This window comes from Merops nubicus, unplaced genomic scaffold (assembly GCF_000691845.1).
Source record: "Merops nubicus isolate BGI_N331 unplaced genomic scaffold, ASM69184v1 scaffold34384, whole genome shotgun sequence".
NCBI classification, from domain to species: Eukaryota; Metazoa; Chordata; class Aves; order Coraciiformes; family Meropidae; genus Merops; species Merops nubicus.
In genome coordinates, this window is record NW_008604108.1 from 5,042 (window position 1) to 5,397 (window position 356).

Sequence of the window (356 nt, forward strand, 5' to 3'; positions counted from 1 at the left end):
ACCCACAGCCCCGCGCTCTATCCGCTATCAGCACTCAGCAAACTCAAGGGTCCCCAAATTCCCAGGCCTTGGGTCTGAGCCCCCCAGATGCGATTCCTGTGCCCTGCCGGGTGCAGGGGCTGCTCCTGCACGGAGGTGCCGGTGGCACAAGGGATGCCCCGGCCCCACGGGGAGGTCGGGGACCACACCTGCACGTCCCACCACCGTGAGGTCCCCGGGGATCCACCTGTTTGCTGCGGTCCCAAAGGGAGCACGGACGTCTGGGAGTGGCTGCGGCACCTTGCGAGTCCCCCCAGTGTGGGGAGCAGAGGGACACAGGGAGAGCTGCAAACAGCCTGTGCCCAGCCCCGTGCTGA